Source organism: Apium graveolens, chromosome 7 (assembly GCF_009905375.1).
Source record: "Apium graveolens cultivar Ventura chromosome 7, ASM990537v1, whole genome shotgun sequence".
In the NCBI taxonomy this organism is placed as follows: domain Eukaryota; kingdom Viridiplantae; phylum Streptophyta; class Magnoliopsida; order Apiales; family Apiaceae; genus Apium; species Apium graveolens.
In genome coordinates this window covers 251,960,503-251,969,137 of record NC_133653.1, presented here as the reverse complement: position 1 = coordinate 251,969,137, position 8,635 = coordinate 251,960,503, and the positions used below count along the sequence as shown (strand labels likewise).

The 8,635-nt window shown below is 33.2% G+C and overlaps 1 long non-coding RNA gene across 1 annotated transcript; it reads right to left on the bottom strand.

Moving 5' to 3' along the window:
* Nucleotides 1-702: 702 nt before the first annotated feature.
* On the bottom strand, nucleotides 703-5,074 carry LOC141675114 (uncharacterized). Its single transcript, XR_012555897.1, has 4 exons — nucleotides 5,010-5,074; nucleotides 4,846-4,906; nucleotides 1,207-1,441; nucleotides 703-1,125 (listed from the first exon to the last, which is right to left on the bottom strand). It is a non-coding gene; the product is annotated as an uncharacterized LOC141675114 (long non-coding RNA).
* Nucleotides 5,075-8,635: the final 3,561 nt, after the last annotated feature.

Genomic DNA, 8,635 nt, shown 5'->3' with positions numbered 1-8,635 from the left:
TCATCTAGGGATGGTGATTCATGATACTGTAAAAAAGAGTAAACTGTAAAGTGGTGGATGAATTTTACCTGCTTCCCTATTTTGGTTGTCGAAATTTCAAATTTGTAAAATAATAGTCTGATATTGCTTTAATTTCTCGAAAAGGTGGATAAGGGCCACTTTTTAATGAACCAAAATTAGTTTATTTTCTCAAATAGTGACCCTTAAACATCTTTTTCAAATATAAAATTAATCTTTGACCACTATATTACAAATTTAAAATTTCGGAACTAAAACGTAAATACGAATAAATTTCAACCAAAAATATGTAATTTACTCTAAAAAAAATCACGATCCTCGTGACACTCCCCATGAAGAAAAAGAGTTTGACATCAATAATTGATATGTTACTACGGGGTCATTTGTTAAATCCGAATGACATTTTCTGAACGACAAAAATTATGGATGATCTGGACGATGAGGTAATAAAAAAATCTGAACGAATGATGCTGATTGTTAATTTTTTTAAAAAATTATCTGGATGATGATAATTTTCTATATTAACTTGCTATTTGTATAATTTTGTTTAAAAATTATTTTAGCAAGATATTTTTGATAATAATAATATAAGAGAATGTCTATGTCATTAATAAATTTTATTACAAAATACAATCAATAGAGAATTATAAAATTATTAAGAATACTTTCACAAATTCAAAGCAATATGATCTCGAAGATCATTCATGTATTGAGTGGCTTGAGATCCCCATTGTGTTTCATTTATTGGTCCCTCCAAATCTTCATCATTTTCTTCTCCATCACTGCTTTGATCACACCAATCAAACAATTCATCTGCTAATTTCTTTTTTCTTATGAAATTATGAACAGCAATACAAGCAATCACAATATCTCGTTGCGTAGAAAATGAATATGGAGCCATCTGTTTTAAGATTGGAAATCTTGCTTTTAGCACACCATAAGCACGCTCGATAATATTTCTTAATTCTGCGTGAGCATGATTAAATTTTTCCTCCTTAGTTAAGGCACATTGATGATCAAAATCTGTTAACTAATATCTTGTGTTACGGTACGGGGTTAAATAACTACGGGTGTTCGTATATGCTGCATCACAAAGATAATTTTTATCTGCAATACAAAGTTAGAAAAATTATTCTTTACTTTAGCTTATTAAAGTATTCTCGTTTAAAAATAGTAAGAGATACATACTTGGTGGAGGAACCGGAAATCCGGAATCAGGATCGAGGGCGACCTCTGTCAATATTCTTGAATCAGGTGCTATTCCCTCCCATCCAGCCCAGACAAATATGAATATCATATTAAAATCACATATACCTAAAACATTTTGGTAACACCCGCCTCTTCCTTGTCCTCTATATCGAGCTTGTTGGCCAACTGGAATAACAGCATGAACAAGTGTACCATCAAGTGCACCAATTGCTCCCTGTAGCACAATAATAAAAACATGTGAAAGCATATTAAAGAATGTTAATATTACATCGACATGTTAATTAATAAAAAATTAGACAATACAAACAAAAAAATGTCATTACTTAAGGAAATATTTTTAGCAGCTCTTTGTATCTCATTGAAACATTTGAGTTTTGATTGGATGTTGTAGGAACTATCATTTCTTTTACAAACTCCATCATCTCGTCCAAGACCTTATGAAAATATTTGTATATTATTTGTGTAGAATGCTGGAACCTACGTTTCACCTTTATAAAACAATAGTTATGGCTTATAACATATAAAAATATAGCCATTTTATGTTCAGCTGTTGAATATCAACTATCTTCCAGCCAACCACGTTGTTTAAAGTGTTTACAAAGTTGAATATATGCAACACGAGAAAAACGCATCATTTCTTAATATTGAGTGTTAGAACCTTCCAACAACTCTAATGTATAAGCAAATCTGGGCAATGCTGAATTATTATCTCTTATTCTTGGCACATTTTTTGGACGAATTTTTCTCAGATAACAATACATAATCATCAAGCATATTAATTGATCCTGAATTTCCATTATCACCCTGTAAAGTACTTTCAAATTATAAACAGATAGAAAGAAACTAGTAAAAAATCATAACAACTAAAAAAGCGTTAGTTAAAACCATTAAATATGCATTATAATTGGAAAGTACGAAATTTGAAACCAAACCAATTTCTAAGTTCAACAAAGCTGAAGAAAGACCAAGTCCTAAGCCAAATGAAATACGAAACTTTAAAAAAGTAGGAAATGAATAGAACTAGATGAAAAACTAAATATCAAATCCTAATTTAGTTGACACCATTTTAACCCAATGATCATTCTCCTTTGCATCAAGAAGCATCCATTGTTCTCTATACTTTGCACTCTCACAAAAAATCCCAAGAGCCTTTCGATGCAAGGGATTTGTTGCTCCCCAGCCAAGACTATTCAATTTCTCTTTAAATTCTTTAAGTGATGGTCCACTATTGGTCTGAACCATCAATTTTAGTGCATTGATCATCTCATCTTCAAACTTTGTAGTTTTTGTAAGTTTTGGTGATGTTTTAGCTATTTTCTTTGGATTTTTGTGGACAATTGGATTCGGAGTATTTGACTGACTTTCTTCGATTATTGGAATCTCTATGTCATCATTTAGATCAATAGTCCTGTTCTTCTTAGAGCTAGGCCCCCATCCACTAACTCCTGTGGCAGCAGTTCCATCATAAAGTTGGGTGCAAAGTTCAAGATAGCTCAAAGGTGTGGTTTTTAATGTGTCCACGATCTTATTTCCCTATTGACAACAAAATAGAGTAAATTTCATTTGATGTGGTTTTTAATTTGATTGAATATGAATTAAAAAGTTACCTTTTTAAGTTGATCACAATCTTCTTCTGAGAAGTTGAATGTATTAGTTGTCGGGGCTGGTGATCACGGGAAGGGAAAAAAAAGAATTATATACATTTCTATTGTGTTTTGCTAATACCGTTTTTTTACTCCAAAATAAAACAAATTCCGAATTATATAAACTGAGAGTTCAAGCTAAATATAATTTATGACGCACCCTACCATTACAAAATTCATAAAAAAATGAGACTCTGATGAAGTCTTCCCTTGGGTCTCACTAGTACTAGTATGGTTAAAATACAGCAGGCCAACAACTTGAATTTACATTTTGGACCAAACTTGTATTTTTTAGTCTTTAGGAAGTTATGCAACACATTATATGTCAGTATAACAATAAGACATGCAATACAGCCAAAATAACTTTGTAAATACCAATTCATTAAGAACTGTGCTTACAGGAAAATCTAGTTCTCCCGATCTCTCAGGAAGCGCTTCACTAGTAACAGCGAGCGGCATCTCGGTACGTAATAAGTAATAAAACAGAAGTTATAGATGCACTGGGTACAACAGGGTTATAGCAGCCACCGAAGGCAATAGAGGTGTTATTCAAATACAAAAGAAAATCCCAACACTCAAATTTCAAAAGTTCAGATAAGCTTGTCTGGTTGCTTCATCTCTAGATCTCTAATTAGTTATTCCCGATTGACAATTCAATATCAAATTTAAGACATATAGTATACAGAAAGTAACAAAGAAAATATTACAAATGTATATGGTAATAGTTCAAGGAAACCATTTAGAATCCAAATAGGTACCCATGACAAATTATCTATGATTTCCATATTTCAGGTAAAAAAAAAATTTCACAAAAACATCCAAGTGAACATACTGGTTGAGCAACATCTTTTTACTGACAACTACACTGATAACTGACAAGAGTTGAGTAACATCTTTTTACTGATCAAACTAAATTTGCTTATACGTCAGACTGAATTCTTCCATTTACTTAACCTGTAGGCTTCAAACTAAATTTGCTTTGACGGTGTTCAGTTGTCTACTCATTTGGTTTCTTCCTTTAGTGCTGATATTTTCTGAACTATGCAAGACCAAGACCTTAGTTTTCATACCTCTCTTCTTTCTTGATTGGTATTGCTCTGCTAACTCAAGATTTTAACCTGTATCGGCTTGCAAGCTAGAGAAGCAAGTGAATTGGCTTTGAAGTATAAAATACAATTGATGGTTTGTCTTCTTTTAATTCTTGATCTTATTTGAGAAGAAAGTTATAAATAGAAGAAGAATGTTCAATCTATAGTGTTGGTAAAACCTCGTGATCTGCAACAGGAGATTGAATTTCCTACAGCTAGACTGGATTCTGTACCAGGTTATATTACTACCAAGTATTCCAATTTCCCTCAACCTTTCTATTATCACTTCCTCTCTTTGTTGTAATTTTATCTTTCTTGTTGCACACGTGATTCTTTAACTAATATTTACTACTATTATTTCTTCACTATCAATTTATTATTTACTACTAATAAATTTTATTAGTAGTATATATAAATACTACTAGTATATATATATATATATGCATTTAAATAATTAAATACTTGTGGTTTTAATTTAATATAATTTCAAGTTAATCTTATTATAAAATAGTATATGATTGACATATTTAATCCATAACTTTATTTGTACAAACTAGTTCCTAATATCCTAATTCTACCTAGACGATACATATATATTTCAAACTCCAATCGCATATAGTGTCTCAGCAGACTTCTTATATATTCAGACAACCACGAATTGCCAATGCCATATATGCATAAAACAGAGAGAAGAGGAAAAAAATATACACAAAAATTGAGAAACTTTTAGAACAACAAATTGACTCAGGAACCTTATCGAAATTTGCAATCATAGGTTGAGGATCTGATGCAAAAAATATCACACAATCTGATGCAAGCCAATTAACTAATCATACATAAAAATAAGATTATAATCATTGACAATTTAGTTCGAGAAAGGCTCGTACCTGATGATGAGAATTGAATTGACGATTGTGATGAGAAGAAACTAGAGAGCCGATTTAATACCTAAAACGGATAAGAATAAGAACAGTGATAAGAACGAGAAGTGATAAGAACATGCGCCAAAAAAAAATCCGTGAATCTGATGTACAGGATAGAAGCGGGATACCTTAGGAATCGATATCTGGACGATTGAGCGACAAAATCAAGGAGGAGGAGTCCAGGGGTTTTTTTGTGGTCGTCCAGCAATTTTTTTATGGTCCAGTCCTCATAAAATGTTATCAAACAATCTGGATGAGGCCCAATCTGAATGAGCCCATAACTTGTGTTATTCAGTTGTTATCAAATGAGGCCTACGTCTCACTTTCAATATGATATATTTTGTAAAGCCCTGATATAATAAGTATTAACTAGGAAAATATTCGCAGCTAATCTTACGCAACTAGAGGCGTTAAGTAGCATCTGTTAACTATCTCTAATCTATATTGCAAACAATTCTTTGATTGAATTGCATTATGAATATTATATTTGTAACCTTATCTCTATTTGATAAAGGATGATTATTTTATTCTTGTAAACACCTAATTGATATTTTTTATATGAATGAACATAAGAAATAGACGAACACAAAAACGAACAAAAGAGATACAAGAATGGAGATGAGAAGCTTCAGAAAATTCACAACTCTATTAAAACTCAATATGCCCTCTCTTACACTTGATAGTATATTATACAGACTTACATCTAATCCACACACTCAACTTGTGCTCTAACTGAATTTCCCTCCTAACCGAGACTAATAACATATTCCCGCCATACACACTTATTTAAACATTTGAATACTATTTTTATTTATTTTCTCGAATTATAAAATTTTCCTATAACATTAGCTTCCTCCCTTAGCAGACTTGTCCTAAGTTTGGAAATCAAGGATCTGGCATGTCTGGATATTGCTTGGCAAATCGTTCAGCATCCTCCCAAATAGTTGCATCTGGAGACCGGTGTTGCCACTAAAATAAGTACTGAACTTTAGCTGCATTATTGAAAGTAATCATTCGTTTGTCAAGAATCGCAGATGGAACAACTGGATGACCATTGTCAGGTCACCAACCCGAAATAACAGCAGTGACCAGAACAGGCCATTTGACTCCATTTAGCTGTGACACATGAAATACATCATGTATTTTAGCAAAAACTGGTAACTGGAGTTTATAAGCTACCTTGACAACCCTTTTAATAACTTGAAAAGGACCAAAATACTTAGGGCTTAACTTTTTATTAGTCCCGAGTTGTACCGAAGATTTCCTGTAAGGCTTTGGTTTAAGCCAAACCCAATCACCTACTTCGAATACTCTTTTTGTTCGATATTTGTCAGCTTGTACCTTCATCCTATTCTGAGCTGCTAGTAAATGATTTCTGCACAAAGTGATTATAGTCTCTCTACTCTGCAGATCTCTGTCAATATCCTTATTTGCTGATTCACCAGGTAAGTAAGGCAAATGGACAAGTGGCATCTGATTATAAACCACTTCATATGGGGTAAATTTTATAGCAATATGGTAGTGTGTATTGTATCACCATTCTATCAAAGACAACCATTTGACCCACTGTTTAGGATTCTCTCCACACATATACCTGAGATAGCTTTCCAAACACCTATTAACCAGTTCAGTTTGACCATTAGTCTCTGGGTGATAAGCTGAAGATATTAAGAAGTTTGTACCATGGAGAGTGAACAAAGACTGCCAAAATTGATTTAAAATACTGAATCTCTATCATAACCGATGCTCCTGAGCCACCCATGTAATTTAAAAATGTTGTCTAAATATGCCTGAATCACTGTCAATGTAGTGTATGGATGGGATAATACTACAAAGTGTGCATATTTACTAAGTCTGTCCACCACCACTAACACCACATCCTTACCATCAGATTTGGGTAAATCGGTAATAAAGTCCATAGAGACATCTACCCAAACCTCATGAGGGATTGGCAAAGGCTGCAATAGGCCAGGATATGCCACTGTTTCTGATTTTAAAATTTGTACACACTTGGAAAGCCCTTATAAAATGTCTCACTTGTTTAGACATACCTCTCCAATTGAAGATTTGTTTAATTCTGCTCAAAGTAAGATCTCTACCAGAATACCTCGCCTCAGAGGAAGAGTGATACCAATTAATCAATATGGCTTTTAAATTGCCATTTGGACCTACCATAATTTTATTATTTTTCCTCAATAACTCATCATGTAACTAGTATTTTATTACAATTCCCCCTGATTTGGTTTGCCACAATATCAACTAAATGAGAATCCAGCTGGTAATTGTCTTTAGTTTGTTGATGCACATCTGAGGAAATAACAGAAATGGCCAAACACATTACCACAGATCCCTCAACCCTTGATAAAGCATAAAGCATCTGTAACCAAATTTTCACCACCACTCTTATAGTGTATATCATAGTCAAATCCCATTAATTTTGAAATTAGGAATTGCCAAAACTGTTGCAATAGTTAAAGCATGTTTTAATTGCAGAAAAGTTGTATGTGAGTCTTCTGTCCACTGGAAACCCTTCTTTTTCAGTAAATCAGTTAAGGGCTTACTGATTATAGCATTGTTTCTGATAATTTTTTAATAGTGCCCAGTCAAACCTAAAAAACTTCTGACATCTTTCACACTTGATGGAACAGGCCAACTGTTGATAGATGATATTTTATTTGGATCAGTTTCAACTCCCTTCTGTGAAATAAAGTGCCCCAGATATTCAATTCTGGAAACAGCAAAAGTACATTTACTCCCTTTTGTAAATAACAAATTATCCTTCATTAACTCAAAGATCGCTTCCAAGTGCTTCCAATGCATACTTTATCTTTATTATAGACTAAAATGTCATCAAAAAATACCAAGACAAATTTCCTCAGATATGGTTTGAAGATATAGTTCATCCACCCCTGAAAAGATCCAGGAACATTAGTAAGGCCAAAAGGTATTAATAAATATGCATGGTGTCCTCTATGGGTTTTAAAAGCTGTTTAATACACATTTTCATGTTTGACTCAGATATAGTTCATCCACCCCTGAAAAGATCCAGGAACATTAGTAAGGCCAAAAGGTATTAATAAATATGCATGGTGTCCTCTATGGGTTTTAAAAGCTGTTTAATACACATTTTCATGTTTGACTCTCATCTGATGATATCCAGCTCTCAAGTCCAACTTGCTGAACGCTGCAGCCCCAACCAGTTCATCTAGCAACTTTTCGATAACGGGAGTAGGAAATTTATTTTTTACACAGTCTTCCTATTAAGTTCTCTGTAGTCTACACAGAGTCTCCATGATCCATTTTTCTTCCCTACCAATACCACAAGTGAAGCAAAAGGGTTTGAACTATTCTGAATTATTCCCCTATCAAGCATTTCTTGAATCAATTTATCTATGATATCCCTCTTTCTAATTGGATATCTATGGGGTCTGATATTGACTAGACCAGACCCAAGCTCTAATGGGATTGGATGATCAAAAACTCATTTTAAAGGAGGTACATCTTGAGGTTCCTCAACCACCATGTTGTATTTTAGCTTCAACTCTGTTAATTCATCATTCTCTATTTTTGTTTCATTAAGTGCCTCAGCTTGACAAATTTCAGCATTACTATTCAATACCTCAAATAAATGCAAGAAGTATAGCTGAGCTACATTTTTCAACATTCAAGCACTAGGTGCTTTGTCCTGGGCCTTTAATTTTGGTGGAGAATCCCCTTTAAGACACAATTGTTGCCCTTGAAATGTAAAGATCAT